Here is a 22,811-nt window from a genome sequence, read left to right on the forward strand (position 1 = left end):
CATTTGCCGAGGATCGATACTAAGTGTGATGGAAGAGATTGAATGAATTCAGAAATGTATATAAACGTGGGAACAAGATCTCTGTAGTAGATGACATTCCTCAGAATTACTGTGATCCTTGGGTAAGCCATCCAAGACAAAATTATTCCGCCTGGTGAGCAAGAGAGATGAGACAGGTGAAATATTCTCAGACTTGAGGAAGAATGAAATAATTCCAGTTCGAAAGTAGGCAGTGTTGCCAGGTGTAAGTATAATTGAGTAATATAAGTCATGGTTGCAAAGTATTGAAACAAACTATTTACGTAGGAATGGAAAAACTGGTAGAGGCTGACCTCTGGGACGATCAGTTTGAGTACTGAAGAAATGTAGGAACATGTGATTCAATACTGATCCTACGACTTGTCTTAGGAGACAGGTTGAAGAAAGGCGAATCTACATTGGAGCATTTGTAATTTACAGGAAGATTTTGACGATGCGGACTGAACTGCAGTCTCTGAAATTATGAAAGTGGCAGGGATAAAATGGAGAAAGAGAGAGGTTATTTGCAAATTGTGCAGAAACCAGTCTACAGTTACAAGAGTCAAAGGACATCACAGGGAAACAGTGGCTGAGAAAGGAGTGCGACAGGCTTTTATTTAGCCAAGACATAACTTATTCAATATCTATATTCAGGAAGCTGTGAAGGAAACCATGGAGAAGATTGGAGGGAATCAAAGTTCAGGAAGAGAAAATAAAAACTTGAAGGTTTGTTGGTGATGTAATTCTCTCTGAAACTGAAACGGATTTGGAAGAGTAGTTGAACGTGGAAGGTTAATGTTTTGAGAAGGGATCATAAAATGAACTTCAATAAAAGTGAAATCAGAGGAATAGAGTGTAGTCGAATTCAATCGGGCGTTTCTGAGGGAATTGATTAGAAATGAGGCCCGAAAGGTAGTAAAGGAGTTGAGCTACACTACGTGATCAAAAGTATCAGGACACCTGGCTGAAAATGACTTACAAGTTCGTGGCGCCGTCCATAGGTAATGCTGTAATTCTGTATGATGTTAGCCCACCCTTAGCCTTGATGACAGCTTCCACTCTCGCAGGCATATGCTCAATCAGGTGCTGGAAGGTTTCTTGGGGAATGGCAGCCCGTTCTTCACGGAGTGCTGCACTGAGGAGAGGTATCGATGTCTGTCGGTGAGGCCTGGCACGAAGTCGGCGTTCCAAAACATCCCAAAGGTGTTACATTGAATTCAGGTCAGGACTCTGTGCAGGCCAGTCCATAACAGGGATGTTATCGCGCAACCACTCCGCCACAGGTTGTGCATTATGAACAGGTGCTCGATCGTGTTGAAAGATGCAATCGCCATCCCCGAATTGCTCTTCAACAGTGGGAAGCAAGAAGGTGCTTAAAGCATTAATGTACGCCTGTGCTGTGACTGTCACGCAAAACAACAAGGGGTGCAAGCTCCCTCCATGGAAAACACAACCACACCACAACACCACCGCCTCCGAATTTTACTGTTGGCAGTACACACGCTGGCAGTTGAAGTTCACTGAGCATTCGCCATACCCACACCCTGTCATCGGATCGCTACATTGTGTACCGTGATTCGTCACTCAACACAACGTTTTTCCACTGTGCAATCGTCCAATGTTTACGCTCCCTACTTGCCAAGATGCCAAGCGGGCATCTTCTGGCATTTGCCGGCGTGATGTTTTGACTTATTAGCAGCCGCTCGGCCATGAAATCCAAGTTTTCTCACCTCCCGCCTAGGTCTTAGTACTTGCAGTGGATCCTAATGCAGTTTGGAATTCCTGTGTGATGGTCTGGATAGGTGTCTCCTATTACACATTATGACCCTCTTCAACTGTCGGCGGTCTCTGTCAGTCAACAGACGAGATCGGTCTGTACGCTTTTGTACTGTACGTGTCCCTTCACGTTTCCATTTCACTATCACATTGGAAACAGTGGACCTAGGGATGTTTAGGAGTGTGGAAATCTCGTGTACAGACGTATGACGCAAGTGACACCCAATCACCTGACCACATTCGAAGTCCGTGAGTCCCGCAGAGCGCCCCATACTGCTCTCTCACGATGTCTAATGACTACTCAGGTCGCTGATATGGAGTACCTGGCAGTAGGTGGCAGCACAAACGTATGTTTTTAGGGGTGTCCGGATACGTTTGATCACATAGTGTATTTGGGAAGCCTCATATCAGTCTTCGATCTGAACGCCAGACCAATATTAAGGTCTATTTGTACTCTCTACCACCCACCACACATTCTGTGGCGATGTGTATGTACTGGATGCAGACTAAAAACCTGGTATGAACATCAGTTCAGTCAGTGTATATTGAAATTAAGAAAATTTGCCAATTAACCAATGGTCAGGAGTGCACCATTGTGTAGCTACAGCCACAAAATAGCAGGCAATTAGTGACTAATGCTTGAAAGTCAATACCCATGATGAACTGACTGTACGAACTTTTGAGGTCAGAACGATAATTCATAATGTATGAAGAATTTTCGATAGGGTGTGTCAATCATTTCTTTACCATAACAGTCATTATGTGAAATAATTATACAGGGTAATTATTAAGTGCATGAAATATTTTGAAAATGTGGTATTAAACATAATGTAAAAAATTACAGAGTATGCGAAAGAGACTCTCAAAGTTTTCTTTCCCCTTTTTGAAAAACAGGCTACAGGCTACAGAGGCCCTGTTGACTTAAGTTGCTGAAAATTGTGGCGAAACACGCAGACAAAGCATTGTGTGTGCGCAAAAATTTGTCCTTTGTCAATCAGTATGGAGTGTGTAAAGAGCTATCCATGGCAAGTTTCATGAGACACTACCAGTTCATATAGTGAAGCGTTACAAGGAAATACGAAGGGAAGGGTTGTTTGTGCAATTGAAATGTTCAGAAGACTGGGTGTGTGAAGGACATGATACTGCAGAGCTCCACAAAGTTGACCTATCAAGCTAGTGCAGAACAGAACATCCCTTAAGAATGTGGTTAAGAGAGAAACTGTACAGTAGCAGCTTCTGCAAGCCCTAAACCATGATGCCAAATTGCACCATGAGCTTTCCTGAAAAGTTGCGGTTTTATCCTGTGCAGCTACACGAAGAAAAGTGTATATATTCCACTTCTGCCACATAACCTCGAACATTTGTGACGACTCATTGAAACAGCTGTTGTTACAGTCACTCTTGTTATGCTGTGTTTGGTATAGGTGGATTACAGACTTGGTACTAAATCTCACTATCTGGAAAGAAACGCTGCATAGGTGGTAAATTACGTATCTCCCAAAGGAATGGGTATGAAAAGGGAGTGACAAAGTGGAATTCATGGGAATCTCTGAGCAATTTCAAACAAATGTTGTACCGGGTGGTTATAATTGAAGTGCAGCTACCCACAGAAGTCCAGTGTTGGCTGTAATTACTGTATGACAGCGGAACGTGGTAGATATTCTGATGTGTTTAATGAGGAACTAATTTAAATTGGAAAAAAGTAGTTCCCATCTTGCCTGCTAGGTGCAAATGTGGCGCTATGAATGCAATAAGGATGTATACAGGGTGGTCCATTGATCGTGACCGGGCCAAATATCTCTCGAAATAAGCATCAAACGAAAAAACTGCAACGAACGAAACTCGTCTAGCTTGAAGGGGAAAACCAGATGGCGCTATGGTTGGCCCGCTAGATGGCGCTGCCATAGGTCAAACGGACATCAACTGCGTTTTTTAAAAATAGGAACCCCCATTTTTATTACATATTCATGTAGTACGTAAAGAAATATGAATGTTTTAGTTGGACCACTTTTTTCGATTTGTGATAGATGGCGCTGTAATAGTCACAAACGTATAAGTATTTGGTATCGCGTAACATTCCGCCAGTGCGGACGGTATTTGCTTCGTGATACATTACCCGTGTTAAAATGGACCGTTTACCAATTGAGGAAAAGGTCGATATGGTGTTGATGTATGGCTATTGTGATCAAAATGTCTAACGGGCGTGTGCTATGTATGCTGCTTGGTATCCTGGACATCACCCAAGTGTCCGGACCGTTCGTCGGATAGTTACGTTATTTAAGGAAGCAGGAAGTGTTCAGCCACATGTGAAACGTCAACCACGACCTGCAACAAATGATAATGCCCAAGTAGTATACTTCCAACATGATGGATGTCCGGCACATAGCTTGCGTGCGGTTGTAGAGGTATTTGAATAGCATACGAGGTGTGGCTAGAAAAAAACCGGACTAGTACTGGTGAAACAATAAAACGAATGCAATAAGGCTGAAAGTCGCGTGGCCTGTCACATGACTCTCGCTCCGCCTACTGCTCGAGTTTCATCTGCCTCCTGCACTCAGTCTGCCCGTGGCGTCTGTTTTAAGTAGTTGACGTTTTGTCTGTGCGTCGGAAAATGTTGAGTGTACAGAAAGAACAGCGTGTTAACATCAAATTTTGTTTCAAACTAGGAAAATCTGCAAGTGAAACGTTTGTAATGTTACAACAAGTGTACGACGATGATTGTTTATCGCGAACACAAGTGTTTGAGTGGTTTAAACGATTTAAAGATGGCCGCGAAGACACCAGTGATGACACTCGCACTGGCAGACCATTGTCAGCAAAAACTGATGCAAACGTTGAAAAAATCGGTGAACTTGTTCGACAAGATCGCCATTTAACAATCAGAGCAGTGTCTCAGTTAACAGGAGTTGACAAGGAAAGTGTTAGGCAGATTATTCATGAAAGTTTCAACATGAACAACGTGTGTTCAAAAATGGTTCCAAAGTGTCTCACAATTGAACAGAAGGAACGCCGAAGAATGATTTGTTCTGACATCCTGGAAAACATTGAAAGTGATCCCACCTTCTTACAAAATGTTATTACTTGCGATGAATCGTGGTTTTTTACTTACGATCCCGAAACTAAACGCCAATCGATGCATTGGAAAACTCCTGGTTCTCCACGACAAAAAAAAGCACGAATGTCAAAATCGAAATTCAAGGCAATGATGATTGTTTTTTTTTTTTTTTTTTGACATCAAAGGGATTGTGCACATTGATTGGGTACCAGAGGGACAAACAGTGAATCAGCATTACTACATTAACGTCCTGGCTACCCTACGTGAGCGAGTACGGAGAAAACGGAACGATTTGTGGAGAAAAAAGTCACGGATCCTTCACCAAGACAATGCCCCAGCTCACAGTGCGTTGTCGGTGAAGACGTTTTTGGCAAAACACAACATTCCCATCTTAGATCATCCACCCTACTCACCTGATTTGGCCCCCTGTGACTTTTTTCTTTTCCCTAAAGTCAAGTCAGCTTTGAAAGGAACTAGATTTGAGACTGTTGAAGCAGTAAAAGAAAAAGCGACGGAAGTAATGTATGGACTTACCGAAAATGATCTGCAGCATTGCTATGAACACTGGAAAATTCGTATGGAGCGGTGTAGAGACCGAGGAGGAGAGTACATTGAAGGAGATAACATGAAATTGTAAGTAATTGTAAATAAATGTTTTTTCCAGCATCAGTCCGGTTTTTTTCTAGCCGCACCTCGTATGTCATGACAGGTGGATTGGTCGTCGAAGCATTTGTTGTGAGCCGAGCCGGCAAAGCGCGTTGCGTGCAGGGGAGCACGCAGCGCTGCTGCGCGGGTCAGCGTGCCGATTGCCTGGCCTCTTTAGGCCTTCTTCTCGGTCTTCTTTGGCAGCAGGACGACCTGGATGTTGGGCAGGACACCACCGTGTGCGATGGTGACGCCCGACAGGAGCTTGTTGAGCTCCTCGTCGTCGCGGATGGCGAGCTGCAGGTGGCGCGGGATGATGCGCGTCGTCTTGTTGTCGCGGGCCGCGTTTCCGGCCAGCTCGAGCACCTCAGCCGCGAGGTAGACGGGCGCCCCGGCGCCGACGCGCTCAGCGTAGTTTCCCTTGCGCAGGAGGCGGTGGATTCTGCCGACCGGGAACTGGAGCCCAGCCCTGCTTGAGCGGGACTTTGACTTGCCCTCGACGCCCGCACGTTCACCGGATCTGACGTCCCCGGATCTCTTTCTGTGGTGAAAAATGAAGGATATTTGCTATCGTGATCCACCGACAACGCCTGACAACATGCGTCAGAGCATTGTCAATGCGTGTGCGAACATTATGGAAGGCGAACTACTCGCTGTTGAGAGAAATGTCGTTACACGTATTGCCAAATGCATTGAGGTTTCCGGACATCATTTGGAGCATTTATTGCATTAATGTGATATTTACAGGTAATCACGCTGTAACAGCATGCGATCTCAGAAATGATAAGTTCACAAAGGTACATGTATCACATTGGAACAACCGAAATGTTCAAACGTACGTACGTTCTGTATTTTAATTTAAAAAACCTACCTGTTACCAACTGTTCGTCTAAAATTGTGAGCCATATATTTGTGACTATTACAGCGTCATCTATCACAAAGCGAAAAAAGTGGTCCAACTAAAACATTCATATTTCATTACGTACTACAGGAATATGTAATAAAAAATGGGGGTTCCTATTTTTAAAAAAACGCAGTTGATATCCTTTTGACCTATGGGAGCGCCATCTGGCGGGCCAACCATAGCGCCATCTGGTTTCCCCCTTCAAGCTAGACAATTTTCGTTAACTTTGACGCTTATTTCGTGAGATATTTGGCCCTGTCACGATCAATGGACCACCCTTTAGAAATGTTCCTCTTCTCTTCAGGTATTAGGCAGGAACTGGGTACCCATCTCTGTCGGGGTCTTATTCTGTCTCTTCTCCCATGGCACTTATAATTTCTTGCCTTTAAGGGTCCATTTTCTTCTGTAATCTCGAATTTTATCGTTGAGGCTAAAGATTTGCAGTTCTTCTCTAATATCTTGATTAGCCTGTCTTCTCTTGTGCAACCTTTAACACCTGTAAGGAATTTCATTTATTGTGCCTAAACCCGGCTTTCTTGCTTCTTGGCAATCACCCATGTCTCACTTCCATAGAGCAGTGTTGGAACTGCAACAGTTTTGTAAAATTTAGTTTGACTGTCTTTCCTGGTTTTGTTTTTTAGGTTCCTGTTGATTGTTCCACATACCCGACTGAATTGACTAAGCTTAATTTCAATATCTCTGCTGTAGCCATATGTCATTTCACATCCGAGGTAATAGAAATGGTTTACTTGCTGTAAAATCTTTTGGTCTATCACTATTTTGGTTCTGATTGGTTCTTTCCCCGTGAAGGGCATTGTCTTAGTTTTTTCTTTTGAAATTTCCCTGTTACATTTTTCACTCATTTGTTTTAGCAAGTAGATTCCTTTCCGAAGGTCATCTTCCTTATCTGCTAAGATCACTGCATCATCAGCATGAAGTAAATTATTTAAAAGAATGTTCCTATCTAGTTAGATGCCTTTCTGAAATTCTGATTTCCTTATATGTATTATTTCATTAATGTAGATGTTGAACATAGTTGGAGAGATGCAGCAGCCTTGTTTTACCCCTCTGTTAGTTGGTACCTCATTAGCTGTTTTCCCATTGAGATGTAGAGTGATATTTGTGTCTTGATATATGCTTTTTGTCGCATTTACTAGTTGCTTTCGATATCCGCGATTCGTCATTATTTCCCAAAGTTTCTGTCTATTGACATTGTCAAAAGCTTCTTTTAAAGTCAATAAAAGCACTGTGTGTTTCTTTATTATACTCACTCCGTTTTTCTAATATTTGCTGTAGAATAAAAATTGCACCTGTTGTGGAGTGTCCTTTCCGAAAACCCATGTGTTCCTCATGCAGAACTGCTTCTACTATGTTTTTAAGTCTAGTATTTAAAATCTTAGCATACACTTTGTTTACTGAGTCCAGTAAACTTGTTCCTCTGTAATTAACTGCGTAGGTTTTTATCTGCTTTTTAAAAACTGATATCACTCTAGCTATTTTCCAGTCTTTGGGAATATTCTTCTTCTTCTTCTTCTTCTTCTTCTTCTTCTTCTTCTTCTTCTTCTTCCAACATCCACTAAAATGTTTCCATATGTAATGGATTAGGAATGGGATGTGGGCAGAAAAGGTCTAACAAACGAGAAAGGCATAATGTATACTGGCACTCGGAGACACAGAACGTGTCCCAGGTAGATACTTGTAGATATTCCCAGAACAAAAGTCACATGGATTCAGATCAGACGATGTTGCAGGCCATGCATCTGGAATACCCCTGGAGATAGCATGTTTGTGGAATGTTGCATTGAGCAGATCCTGAACTGGGTGAGTGACATGAGATGATGTCCCATCTTGCATGAAAACAGTAGTTTCCACAAAGCTGCACTCTTCCAAAGCAGGAATCACATGCTGTGCAAGGTGGTCTCAATAATTTGCAGATGTCATGGTCGACCTGATACACCCTCTAGGTGTATTTCCTTCAAAGGAGAATGGACCGAGAATTAAGTTGCTTGTGAATCCACACCACACAGCCACATACGACGAATGTATTGACTCTTCGTGGACAACATGCAGTTTAATAGTATGCCAAAATCGGCAGTTCTGTGCATTCACTGCGCCCTGTAATGTAAAATGCGCCTCGGCAGTCCATAAAAGTATTGCCCAGCCACGTGTCATTAAGTGAAGAGCAAGTTCGGAATGTTGCTGTGGCTAATGAGGTTTCAGTTGCTGCACTGTTGGAATATTTTATGGATGTCAATGTAAAATAGACGGAAAAACTATTCGTAATGTTTACCATTGGATGGACAAGTTCAACCATGTTAGGATGCTTTCCACTTCCAAGTGCCACCAAGATCACCCATGTTTTCGAATTGCATCATCATGTGAAACAGAGGATGACAGACTAAAGGCCGAAATACTAAGTGTCTTTTTCCAAAGCTGTTTCACAGAGGAAGACTGCACTGTAGTTCCTTCTCTAGATTGTCGCACAGATGACAAAATGGTAGATATCGAAATAGACGACAGAGGGATAGAGAAACAATTAAAATCGCTCAAAAGAGGAAAGGCCGGTGGACCTGATGGGATACCAGTTTGATTTTACACAGAGTACGCGAAGGAACTTGCCCCCCTTCTTGCAGCCGTGTACCGTAGGTCTCTAGAAGAGCGTAGCGTTCCAAAGGATTGGAAAAGGGCACAGGTCATCCCCGTTTTCAAGAAGGGACGTCGAACAGATGTGCAGAACTATAGACCTATATCCCTAACTTCGATCAGTTGTTGAATTTTGGAACACGTATTATCTTAGAGTATAATGACTTTTCTGGGGACTAGAAATCTACTCTGTAGGAATCAGCATGGGTTTCGAAAAAGACGATCGTGTGAAACCCAGCTCGCGCTATTCGTCCACGAGACTCAGAGGGCCATAGACACGGGTTCCCAGGTAGATGCCGTGTTTCTTGACTTCCGCAAGGCGTTCGATACAGTTCTCCACAGTCGTTTAATGAACAAAGTAAGAGAATATGGACTATCAGACCAATTATGTGATTGGATTGAAGAGTTTCTAGATAACAGAACGCAGCATGTCATTCTCAATGGAGAGAAGTCTTCCGAAGTAAAAGTAGTTTCAGGTGTGCCGCAAGGGAGTGGCGTAGGACCATTGCTATTCACAATATGTATAAATGACCATGTGGCTAACATCGTAAGTTCACTGAGGCTTTTTGTGGAAAATGCTGTAGTATATCGAGAGGTTGTAACAATGGAAAATTGTACTGAAATGCAGGGGATCTGCAACGAATTGACGTACCTGTATGGTGCAGGGAATGGCAATTGAATCTCAATGTAGGCAAGTGTAATGTGCTGCGAATACATAGAAAGAAAGATCCCTTATCATTTAGCTACAATATAGCAGCTCAGCAAGTGGAAGCAGTTAATTCCATAAATTATCTGGGAGTAGGTATTAGGAGTGATTTAAAATGGAATGATCATATAAAGCTGATGGTCGGTAAAGCAGATGCCAGACTGAGATTCAATGCAATCCGAAAACAAAGGAAGTAGGATACAGTACGCTTGTTCGCTCACTGCTTGAATACTGCTCACTGGTGTGGGATCCGTACCAGATTGACTTGGTAGAAGAGATAGAGAAGATCCAACGGAGATCAGCGCGCTTCGTTACAGGATCATTTGGTAATCGCGAAAGCGGTACAGAGATGATAGATAAACTCCAGTGGAAGACTCTGCAAGAGAGACGCTCAGTAGCTTTTGTTGAAGTTTCGAGAACATATCTTCACCGAGGAGTCAAGCAGTATATTCCTCCCTCCTACGCGAAGAGACCATGAGTATAAAATCAGAGAGATTAGAGCCCACACAGAGGCATACCGACAATCTTTCTTTCCACGAACAATACGAGACTGGAATAGAAGGGAGAAGCGATAGAGGTACTCAAGGTACCCTCCGCCACACAACCGTCAGGTGACTTGCGGAGTATGGATGTAGATGTAGACAATTCTTGTGACTCTGCATGGGCACTGGTACTACCTGAGCCTTTTTCTGCATGGCCAGTTATAACAACAGCAACCTAACAGCAGCAACCTTGTTAGTAACTTTAATCGGGTTATGATTCTTTCCTCTTCCAAGTGCAACCAAGATCATCCATGTTTTCGAATTGCATCATCATTTCATCATTTAATGACATCGGGCCTCTCCTCATACCTTTCAGACGGTGATACTCTCTCAATACAACACTGTAATTGCTGCTGTTCACATAATACGGTTTCATTAACAGAACACAATATTTGTTCTTGATAGCCGTACACGTTATGGGTTGTCAAATGACAGCTTGGATGTCATAGGCATACAGAAAGTGTACAGTGCCAGACTTTAACCTGGCGGCCAAAATTGGAACTTTCTTGTTTTGCTGCATAATTTGGTACCGATCCGATCTAACTGCTTATCTGGAAAAGATGTGGAGAATAGATTACGTGCTGCCTATGTAGCATTTTGTAACACGTCCGTATTTTATGTATCCCGCTCGATCGGGATCTGATAGCAGCCCAAATAAATTATTAGTTAATGTGACCGTGTACCTAATGGGGCTGGCAATCGGAATGGACTGCTACGGAGTTGTTACATTCCATTTTGTCCTTCTCAAATGCTGTAATAATGAAATGTCTGGTGACAAGAATAACGCCAACACAGCTTCACTAATCAAGACCTGTATTCGTCTCAAAAACACAAGAAAAAGGAGACAGCCACTGCCTTCGTCATACACTTTTAATAGCGGCTAATCTCAGCACAGGTTTCTTCGTTATTCACATTCGTCACACGCTGATACAATCACTGCAATCCAACACTGCAAATCCAAAATAATGCCGGCGCGGTAGACACGAAACAAAAGAACGGCACAGAAATATCACTGATCACTCTCGTAATTATACTTTATCACTTTCCCGTATTATTCTAACACAAAGGGGTTAAACCGCGGCGATGGCCACTCCCTTTGTCGGTAAACCTTGCATTACCACAACTGCTGGCTTCCGCACAGCTCGGCCCGCCACCTCTCTACACTCGTTCTCGCCACACGACACTATCGATAGTTTGCCCTGTCGATCTGTGCCGAGTGCAAACTTATAATAAGGGCCTACGGACCCCTTACAATTTGGACGTCTTACAAAGCGTGTCTTCCTGAATAAAGACCTAACACTGTACACCAAACTGGTGGTGTACAAAGCTGTAGTCATTTCCACCCTGCTATATGGTTGCGAAACCTGGACGTTATATTCCTGTGATCTGAAGACACTAGAACGCTTCAACCAACAGAAGTTAAGGTATATCATGAACCTGAAATGGGATGACTTCATATCCAACACGGCTGTTCTTGAGAAAGCAAAAACGTATAGCATGGAAGCTCTTATCATTGGGCATCAACTCAGATGGGTCGGACATGTCCAGCGGATGAAAAATGACAGACTTCCACGCCAAATGCTGTACAGCGAAGTGAGCACAGGTAAAAGGCCACGAGGTGCCCCTCGCAAACGTTATAAGGATCAGTAACTGGTCCACAATAGCAGAAGATCGAAGTCGCTGGCACTCAGTTACCTCAAATGCTCTTCAAAACTTTGAGCTGGAACGTCGAAGAATGGAGGATGACAAACGCCGGAGACGTAAACTCCTCGAGGCTCAGCCACGTCCTCCACTCTGTGGCCGCCTGTTCCACGCTAGGATTGGACTGCCAAGCCATCAACGACACTTCCACAACCGTGACAAAGGAAATCTCAGGAGAGAAGTGAAAGCTCGGATACGAGTATCAGCCGCCGACGACGAATTTGGTACCTTATTAACACATTAGCATATCTACTAAGTTTGTTCCATACAATAATTACAGTCCACATGAACCTCCGTGAATAGCTGCACTGTAATTATAACGACCCAGTCAGTATATACATGACTCGTAACCTGTGCGACTGTATAAAGATCCTATGGAGGTAATATTTACCCCTACCACCCGATGAGGTGAATGTGCGATTGGGAAGCCATGGCATGTAAAATTATTCGATAACAACCGATTTAGCATCAAATCTATAATTTTCTGGATCACTAGCTTCATTCGTGATAGTCCCGAGGATGTCTTATCATGGGAAAGAGGGCGGGGGGGGGGGGGGGGGAGGTGGGGAGGGGAGTTGACTTTAACCTACCAGCATATCCATGAAACTTCTGAAACCGTTTCTGCCAAACCTGGAACAAATACGTTTTGCTATCTGGAAAAAATTAACTGTGACAGTAAGATACCCGTAGCAAACCCAATGCCTCAAGCTGGGCATGAAAAGGTATTACATAAAAACTCAGGAAGACCTGATCAATAAATTTCAACCAAATTTGGTATGTACACGACTCATTACTTGTCTGTGGGGTAAGACACCTCTAGGTGACATGTAAAACATAAAAATTACTGGATGTTGTATCTTGTATGCATTTTTTAAACTGCAAAGCAAAATCTGTCTCTTAACCCTTTCGTTGGTACGTGCATGCTCTTTGTATTCTGTGCTGAAGCGACTTTTGTTGTGGCTGTACTGCTCGCCTAACGCTGGTGCCTGTGTTGAGAGATGATATTCCAGCCAGTATAAAATATTTATCATCCGATTTTTCGAGAATATTCGGCGAAAAAATTAATTTTTGCACTTTACTGTATGATATCTTCGTTTGAGAAAGGACTGATTTTCTTTTCGGTATACTATAGTTACTGCGCTGCATCAAATTAAGTTAAAACAATGCGCGAAATTTCAAAGATTTTGTAGAGATAAAAGCGCATTGCTTGTGGTTGATTTCAGCTCACACATTGTAGTGAGTGGAATGTAGGTAAGACATCGAAATTTTATTTAAAACAGAGAACAGAAGAATATCTCATATCAGTCACGGTTAATTGGGTTTTATATTCGAAGGAAGGTCACATATTACGCGCTCATTCACGTCCGTGCAAATTGCGAATCGTAGTCATAGCAATCGTCATATCTACATCTACATCCATACTCTGCAAGCCACCTTACGGTGTGTGGCGGAGGGTACCTTGAGTACCTCTATCGGTTCTCCCTTCTATTCCAGTCTCGTATTGTTCGTGGAAAGAAAGATTGTCGGTATGCCTCTGTGTGGGCTCGAATCTCTCTGATTTTATCCTCGTGGTCTCTTCGCGAGGTATACGTAGGAGGGAGCAATATACTGCTTGACTCCTCGGTGAAGGTATGTTCCCGAAACTTCAACAAAAGCCAGTACCGAGCTACTGAGCGTCTCTCCTGCAGAGTCTTCCACTGGAGTTTATCTATCATCTCCGTAACGCTTTCGCGATTACTAAATGATCCTGTAATGAAGCGCGCTGCTCTCCGTTGGATCGTCACTATCTCTTCTATCAACCCTATGTGGTACGGATCCCACACCGGTGAGCAGTATTCAAGCAGTGGGCGAACAAGTGTACCGTAACCTACTTCCTTTGTTTTCGGACTGCATTTCCTTAGGATTCTTCCAATGAATCTCAGTCTGGCATCTGCTTTACCGACGATTAATTTTATATGTTCAGTCCATTTTAAATCACTCCTAATGCCTACTCCCAAATAATTTATGGAATTAACTGCTTCCAGTTGCTAACCTGCTATATAGTTGCTAAACGATAAAGGATCTATCTTTCTATGTATTCGCAGCACATTACACTTCTCTACATTGAGATTCAATTGCCGTTCTCTGCACCATGCGTCAATTCGTTGCAGATCCTCCTGCGTTTCAGTACAATTTTCCATTGTTACAACCTCTCGACAAACTGCAGCATCATCCGCAAAAAGCCCCAGTGAACTTCCGATGTTATCCACAAGGTCATTTATCTATATTGTGAATAGCAACGGTCCTACGACACTCCCCTGCGGCACACCTGAAATCAATCTTACTTTGGACGACTTCTCTCCATTGAGAATGACATGCTGCGTTCTGTTATCTAGGAACTCTTCAGTCAAATCACACAATTGGTCTGATAGTCCATATGCTCTTACTTTGTTCATTATACGACTGTGGGGAACTGTATCAAACGCCTTGCGGAAGTCAAGAAACACGGCATCTACCTGGGAACCCGTGTCTATGGCCATCTGAGTCTCGTGGACGAATAGCGCGAGCTGCGTTTCACACGATCGTCTTTTTCGAAATTCATGCTGATTTCTACAGAGTAGATTTCTAGTCTCCAGAAAAGTCACTATGCTCGAACATAATACGTGTTCAAAAATTCTACAACTGATCGACTTTAGAGATATAGGTTTATAGTTCTTCACATCTGTGAGGATGACCTGTGCCCTTTTCCAATCTTTTGGAACTGTACGCTCTTCGAGAGACCTACAGTACACCGCTGCAAGAAGGGGGACAAGTTCCTTCGCGTACTCTGTGTAAAATCGAACTGGTATCCCATCAGGTCCAGCGGCCTTTCCTCTTTTGAGCGATTTTAATTGTTTCTCTATCCCTCTGTCGTCTATTTCGATATCTACCATTTTGTCATATGTGTGACAATCTAGAGAAGGAACTACAGTGCAGTCTTCCTCTGTGAAACAGCTTTGGAAAAAGACATTTAGTATTTCGGCCTTCAGTCTGTCTAGCCGGCCGGTGTGGCCGTGCGGCTCTAGGCGCTTCATTCTGGAACCGCGTCACCGCTACGGTCGCAGGTTCGAATCCTGCCTCGGGAATGGATGTGTGTGATGTCCTTAGGTTAGTTAGGTTTAAGTAGTTCTAAGTTCTAGGCGACTGATGACCTCAGATGTTCAGTCCCATAGTGCTCAGAGCCATTTGAACCTTCAGTCTGTCATCCTCTGTTTCAGTACGATTTTGGTCGTAGAGTGTCTGGACATTTTGTTTTGATCCACCTACCGCTTTGACATAAGACCAAAATTTCTTAGGATTTTCCGCCAAGTCAGTACATAGAACTTTACTTTCAAATTCGTTGAACGCCTCTCGCATAGCCCTCCTCACACTATATTTACGTTTGCTGTGAAGTTCCCTTTGCTCCCGCAGCAGTTTTCTAACTCGGTTGTTGTACCATCTCTTACGATCTTGCTTGGCACATAGTCATCTCATAAACAGTTTAAGGTAATGACACGAAGCTTTTTGCAAATCATAGCACGCAATGAGACACGTATGTTGTATGATAAATATTGAAAAAAGTTTATTTACCGGTATATGGGAATGACGTCCGCAGCACAGACATGTTGGTGGCTCAGTACGCATTCAGATGTCCATAGCAACGTAGGAAAACCCATGTAGCGTGTGTACACACATCCGCAGCACCTGAGGAACGGCATAGCAGGACATATATACACGCCCACAACAATGAAAGGGTTAAGTGTGTTGTTCGAAGCGTCATCCAAGTCAGGAGAATGAGCACTATAATAATAATAATGTTTTCTTGTAGCGCCACAATTTGTATGTCTTCCGTGTGTAACTGGTCTGTAAGGTGCTTAAGCTTTCCCACTTTGAGAAGGGAGTTTATGTTGAGAGTTGCTATGTTGAAGATTTTTCTGGGTTTAATCTTGTTTGATTTGCATGGTGTTGCAGACTCCCCAGAATCCATGGGTCTGCTTGCGTCGTTGCCGACGGTGGATTGGCCACCTGGGGTAGTTTCGTTATTGAAAGACATTTCCATCATGCGTTAAGATTGTAACTGTTGAAATTCTTCAAAGTTGGGGAGATTACTTGCGTAACCTACCAGGAATACGACTAACGTTGTTAGCATTAGAAGGTTTTCTTGAAACAGCCGCCTCTAACATGAGGAACAGACGCTGCCCACAAGCCGCCCAATCTGGGTACAGACGCTTGCAGTTATAGATTTTTGGTTCCTCCGCTCTCTCAGCCGTTGGGAGTCTTTAACGGCCAAATTTGTATAATAATAAAATAATAATAATAATAAAGATTTTATTGTCTTTAGGCTATTACAGCAATTGACAACGTCAAATGAAGATACAATTTATAATACAGTGTGATAAGGTATTGACTACTGAAATATTTTAGCTTATATTTCTATAAATGTACAGTGGGTCATCTGTTGGATTACTGCATTTTACAGTTGAAGAATTCATTGATATCATAGAACGAGTGGGCAACAAACCATTCGTGCAGTCTTTCTTTGAATGGCTTTCAGGAAGATCCTGTATAGCAAGTGGCAGCTTATTAAGTAGTTTGTGCCCTATGACTTCATAGCTATTTATTGATTTTGATAATCTGTGGGAAGGCGTGTATATGTGTTTGATGCTTCTTGTGTTGTAAAAATGTGCATTTTCTCTACGCTTCACATCTCGTAGGTTCTTCTTCGTAAAGATTAAGACATTGTATACCGCATTTACTCGAATCTAAGCCGCACTTTTTTTCCGGTTTTTGTAATCCAAAAAACCGCCTGCGGCTTAGAATCGAGTGCAAAGTAAGCGGAAGTTCTGAAAAATGTTGGTAGGTGCCGCCACAACTGATTTCCGTCGTCGAATATATGTAGCGCTGCATAGGCATGCTTTGCCGGCACAAAGATAAATACTAGCGCCAAAACCTCCGCGTCAGTAAATAAATTAAAAAAAAAAAAAGGGTGGAAGACGAGCCTTCTTCTCCGCTCCGAGTTTCGACCACTATTTTATACATTATCCACGAAGTAAATACAAATTCCGTATTGTTCATCTTCGAATGTAGCAGCATTTCAAAGTTGAATGTACTACGAAAATCCGACTGGCAAAACTGTGATGATTTGTCAATATGGTCAACCCTACATTCTGAATTTTTTCCTACCTGTGAGAAGAGATGGTTGCTAATAGGAACTTTTATGAATTGTGAATCACATACAGTATTCTCTTCGCCATAAGAATAATACGAATATAAATATTTTGCCGTGTATTCTTTCGTGTTTGCTGCTATCTCATTTAAATCCTGTCTGCCTAATACACTACGAAACTAGGGTGAGTCAACAGCAAACGCGGAAGAATATACATATCATGTCATGTTTATATTCGTATTATTCTTATGCCTAATAGTGATACAGTCAGAAATGAAGCACGGCAGTTGACTCGATTTTTAAATCTAAGATGACTAATTTCTGTGCAGAATATAATGTACTAAAGAGGCGTCTGCAAAGAGTTTCAAACGGAGAAAAATTTTCGCTAAACTCTCGTTTAGAACGCCTTCTATCAAAAGCAGTCTATTATTTGGTTCTTGTTGATCATTATCAAAGAAAGCAGCAGTGTCAGTAACAACAAATAGCAGTCTCTTGCCATTGTTTCGCTAATGAGACAATTCCTCTCTTTTTTTTTTATTGTAAGCGGTGTTAGCGCACACAAAAGCAAGCCATGCCGCGAGCGGCGACAGTCCGTAAACACGCACTATCAGAATGCGACAAACAACTCATGACACAGTACAGTAATGCATTTTCAGCTTAGAGTGACGTAAACACCTATAACAAAGAGAACGGCACTTACCAGATCAAAGCAAAATAAGCAATCAATTCAAACCAGACGAAGCACGTGAAAAAGGAAACGTACCCGTATAAATACGGACGGAGCGCGTGACGCATAGCAATGGCTACCTAGTAAAGCTTAACTGCTAAGCTTACGACTCGAACCTACTGTAGCTGTATCGTCATTCATTCGACCTAAATTGTGTCTCGTATTACAATGGACCAACTTTGTTTCGATTTGGAGGTGTGGCCTAAAACTTTTCTCTCCCCTTGAATTTCGAGTCTCAAATTTCAGGTGCGGTTTAGATTCGGGAAATTTTTTTTTCTTGATTTCGAGTCTCATTTTTCAGGTGCGGCTTAGATTCGAGTGCGGCTTAGATTCGAGTAAATACGGTATATAGGGGTTTGTTACTGTCATAATTTTTTGTTTAGTAAATAAGGGTTTGCAGTGTGCCTTATGTGAAGAATTTGTAATTATCCTAATGGCTTTCTTTTGCAATAATAGGATGTCATGTATATGACTCTGTTACCCCACAAGATAATGCCATGGGAATTATACTTTGAAGAAACGCAAAATAAGATGTGTTTCAGGTACACAATTTCTGAGTTGTCTTAATAAATAAATTACTCTAGATAGCTTACTACTAATATAGTTTACATGTTGGCCCCAGGATAACTTTTCGTCTAAATAAACTCCCAGGAATTTAACAAAACTAGGGTCATCAGATAGTGGCTTGTCTCTTAGAATGGAGATTATCTGCTGAGTTTTATTTTCATTTAGCAGGAAACCTTTTGCTCTGAACCAATATGCTGCGTGAGTGAGTGTATTTTCAGCACAGGTTTTAAGATCGTTAAGATTGTTACTGCTATGAAGAAAAGTCGCATCATCTGCATACAATACAGTGGTGGGTCTAATAAAGGAGGGGAGGTCATAGATCATTATCAGAAACAGTCATCACAGCGCTTCTTGGCCAAACACAGGGCTATTCTAAATGATGGACCCGTTTCCAAAATTTCGTATGTATTGAAGTACAAATCCAAAATGAACAACATTTATACCAATGAAACGAGGAATTTTCAAAGATTTTGGCTGGCGGCGGCGGGCGGGCGGTGATGGTTTCTGTTGTGGACTGACAAGACAGCCAGTCCACAGTGACGGGTAACCGGAAGGCACGCGTTTACACACGCCGGCTGGCGGTATGTCTGAAACAGGATACGTAATGAATGCTATAAAGAAAAGTACGTAGCTTCTGGAATACTTAATTAACTTTAATCCATCATTTGTATACAGCATTCTTGATGATACAAGTGAGACTCTCTCTAGATATGGTTAATGGCGCCTTGCTAGGTCGTAGCCATGGACTTAGCTGAAGGCTATTCTAACTGTCTCTCGGCAAATGAGAGAAAGGCTTCGTCAGTGTAGTCGCTAGCAAAGTTGTCCGTACAACTGGGGCGAGTGCTAGTACGTTTCTCTAGACCTGCCGTGTGGTGGCGCTCGGTCTGCAATTACTGACAGTGGCGACACGCGGGTCCGACATGTACTAATGGACCGCGGCCGATTTAAAGCTACCACCTAGCAAGTGTGGTGTCTGGCGGTGACACCACAGTTTCAGAAGCGGCCGGTAGAGTTCGCGCGGCAATAGGGCCGTCATTCCGTTTCACTGTCAGTTGTGAGTGGAATGGCGAGTGTGGAGCACAAGGTTATGTGCGTTCTTTGAGTTTGCAGAAAATGAGTCGCAAATTTCATTGCAGCGGACATTTCGTACCAAGTTCGGTATTCGACCACCAACTCGCAAAAGCATTAGCCGCCGGTTTAAGCAATTTAAACAGACTGGGAGTGTGTGCAAAGGAAAAAGCACGGGCCGCGTGTGTCAGAGGGTGATGTCCGACGGATTAAAGAAAGTTCTGTGCGCAGTCCCAGTAAGTCCACCAATAGAGCCAGTCGAGAACTTGGAATATCCCAACCAACTGTATGGAAACTTCTGAGACGGCGTTTGCTGTACAAGCTCCACCGATTAGAACTTGTGCAGGCTCTCAACCCCAATGACGAAGAGAAGCGTGTCGCATTTTGTGGTTATGTGCTAGCAAAGATGGAGGATGACGTGTTTCAGCGTGTATTTTTTAGCGATGAAGCGACGTTCCACCTTAGTGAAAAATTCGAAAGACCCAGTGTTCACATATGGGGTTTGGAAAATCCACATTCACCATTGCAACACCAGAGAGACTCACTGAAGATCAACGTTTTCTGTGCCGTATTCCGTACAAAGGTTTACTGTCCATTTTCCTGAGTGGAAAGAACTGTAATAGGACTCACATACCTGGACATGTTGGAACAATGTCTGTTCCCTCAAGTCATCGAAGATTTCCAGGACTTCATTTTCCAGCAGGATGGAGCTCCGCCCCATTGGCACCGTGATGTATGAGGCTCTTTAAATGACTCTCTTCCTCAGCGCTGGATTGCTTGCAGGGGACTTGAGAACCTGGCTCTGCACTTCTGGCCTCTGAGACCTCCTGATCTCACACCCTGTGACTATTTCCTATGGGGTTATGTGAAGGAAGCTGTTTACGTCCCCCCTCTACCAACCACTCTGAAAGATCTGCAGAACCGGATCACTGCTGCCGTGCACTCAGTAACAGCAGATACTCTTTCGTGTGTGTGGGTCGAGTTTGGCTACCACGTCGATGTTTGCCATGCAGCCAGCGGTGGCCACATTGAACATTTATAACATTTCTAGTTATTAAATAATTGTTAAAATAATTAATTGCAAATTATTAAATTTATTAAATTGATATCAAGCATTATGGGAAAAAAACTCTGAAAGCTCTTTTCATTGGTATAAAGCTTGTTCATTTTGGATTTGTACATCAATAAATATGAAGTTTCGAAAATCATTTAGAATAGCCCTGTATAATGCTGCATGGCTGAATACTACAGGTAAATTTAACACCATAATATACACTATCTGATCAAAAGTATCCACACATCTCTGTCCAATGCAGAATGGACCACTAAATGTCACGAGAGGCAGACCCACCACCACGAAAGGAGGTGGGCAGCGTCGTGTTCTCAGTACAGTAGCAGTCGCAGTAGAAGTGGCTGGTCAGGAGAAGCCGGCTGGAGTGGCCGAGCAGTTCTAGGCGCTTCAGTCTGGAACAGCGCGACCGCTACGGTCGCAGGTTAGAATCCTGCCTTGGGCATGGATGTGTGTGATGTCTTTGGTTTATGTAGTTCCAGGGGACTGATGACCTCAGCTGTTAAGTCCCATAGTGCTCAGAGCCATTTGAACCATTTGGTCAGGAGAGGTGAGTTACTTCGATCATGGACTAATTGCTGGATGTCAAACGACTAACAAGTCCATCGTGGACATTTGAGCCCTTCTAAAGCTGTCCGAGTCGACTGTCCCTGATGTGATTGTGGAGTCGAAACGCAAAAGAACGACCACAGCTAAACCACGAAGACACACACCTTGTGCACTCGCAACAGACATTCGAGCACTGCATAGGGTGGTTGTAGAAAATAGCGTGAAATCAGCAAACGGAATCATTCGTGAGCTACAGAGTACTGCCAGCAGTCCAGCTAGTATGATGAGTGTGCCTAGGGAGTTGAAAAGAATGGAGTACAATGGTCGTAGGCCTCCTCGTAAGCTGCACATTCGTGTAGTCAGTGCTAAGTGACACCTGAAGAGATGTAAACAAAGACGCCACTGGACAGCGGATGACTGGAAATGAGTGTTTAGGAGTTATTAATGATGCTTCCAATGGAATCTATTGGGAGGGTTTCGGTTTGACGTATGTCTGGAGAGCGTTACCTGCCATTGTGTGTTGTGCCAACAGTGAAGTACGAAAGAGGTTGTAGGTCTTGTTGTTAAGAGTATGGTCTCCTTATTGTGCTTAAGAAAACGATAAATGCAGAAGGATATGATCACGTTTAATAACATTTTGTGCTGCATGCAATAGAGGAACAGTCACAAGATGATGGCTGTATCGGCATGATGGTACGCCCTGTTATAAAGCAACATCAGTGAGTCAGTGGTTTGTGGACAACATTCCTGAAACTGGCTGGCCTGCTCACAGTTCCTGCCTGAACTGAATGGAACCTCTTTGGGAAATTTTGTAAATTTGTGGTAAGTTCCTATGGGACCAAACTGCTGAGGTCATCGGTTCCTAGGCTTACACACTACTTAACCTAACTTACACTAAGGACAACACACCCACCCATTCCCGAGGGAGGACTTGAACCTCCAATGGGGGCATCTGCGCAAACTGTGGCAAGGCGCTTAAGGCCGCGCGCAGCCATCTTTGGGACAATTTAGAACATAGAATTTGCTGCAGACTCCAGCGTCCAACATCAGTACCTTCTCTCGTTTCAGATCTTCCTCCACAGGCATCTCATTGAAAGTGTTCCCAGCAGAGTTCCAGTCGTAATTTATCTCCAATGATTGGTGTCTGGATACTTTCGATCAGATTGTGTATCTACTTTTATGTGCCTTTCATCGGTACTTAGTTTTTTCCACGTGATGACAAGAAATATGCCTAATACACACAAATGTGTACACACACGCACACACACACACATACAAACACACACGAGGGCGTGGTGAAAAGTAATGCCACATGAATTTTTCATGTGAAACTTTTAATTTTAATAATCAACAGCCTCAGTTGCACAGATTACCTAGACTTACCTAGGTTTCAGTCGGGATAACCCAACCTTCTTCAGAATAAAAGTAACTACCGTTTGTCCATAGTGGACATCGTCAAGCTAAAACTGCAAATCCATAAATTATCTTCAGACTAAAAACGTACCTGAAACTGCCTCGGCCCCACTTCGCGACTGCGATGCGGCAGCCACAAGTACCATTTGTCCACTGTGGACAAACGGTAGTTACTTTTATTCTGAAGGAGGTTGGGTTATCCCGACTGAAACCTAGGTAAGTCTAGGTAATCTGTGCAACTGAGGCTGTTATTTTTAAAATTAA

At 43.0% G+C, this 22,811-nt stretch overlaps 1 protein-coding gene across 2 annotated transcripts in view; it reads left to right on the forward strand.

Annotated features, from left to right (window-relative positions):
- The window catches only part of LOC126109669 (uncharacterized), a 359,871-nt gene that overhangs the window by 171,361 nt on the left and 165,699 nt on the right, over positions 1–22,811 (forward strand). The window lies entirely within an intron of this gene.

This window comes from Schistocerca cancellata, chromosome 12 (assembly GCF_023864275.1).
Source record: "Schistocerca cancellata isolate TAMUIC-IGC-003103 chromosome 12, iqSchCanc2.1, whole genome shotgun sequence".
Classification (NCBI taxonomy): Eukaryota; Metazoa; Arthropoda; class Insecta; order Orthoptera; family Acrididae; genus Schistocerca; species Schistocerca cancellata.